The 459-nt window shown below is 39.4% G+C and overlaps 1 long non-coding RNA gene across 1 annotated transcript in view; it reads right to left on the reverse strand.

Annotated features, from left to right (window-relative positions):
- The window catches only part of LOC119588066, a 10,839-nt gene that overhangs the window by 3,545 nt on the left and 6,835 nt on the right, over positions 1–459 (reverse strand). The window lies entirely within an intron of this gene.

Consider the following 459-nt stretch of genomic DNA (forward strand, 5'->3'; position numbering starts at 1 on the left):
AGGCGGCATTGGGTTAACTTCCAAAGACAGTTATTGGGGGTAAGAAGGCCCTTTTGAACTGTTTGATAATTAAATCCTTTTTCATACCAATAACTTTTTATAAATTGTATACTGGCAGTTTGCTCCTCTGAGTGAATAATTTTTCCTTGCATCAAGATGAGATCTTTTTTTAAGCAGTTTCAGGATACAATCTCCGAGTCCCTATTGCAATCTTGGCTTTGAAAGATATTCGCTGTTCAAGAAACCAGAAAATCTATGCCTCTTCCTGCATCTTGGAGGCTGTAGGATCAGAGAATAATTAATTTAAGTGACTACCATTATTGCTACCACTGCTTTCATTCCTTTATCACATTTGCATAATATTACGGTTGCTATGATCACCACTGAGACTCTCCCAGGTGTTAATCATCTACCATTACCCGGGTCAGACACTCCCTGTACATGGCCCCATTGCCTCTG

Source organism: Penaeus monodon, chromosome 23 (genome assembly GCF_015228065.2).
Source record: "Penaeus monodon isolate SGIC_2016 chromosome 23, NSTDA_Pmon_1, whole genome shotgun sequence".
NCBI lineage: Eukaryota > Metazoa > Arthropoda > Malacostraca > Decapoda > Penaeidae > Penaeus > Penaeus monodon.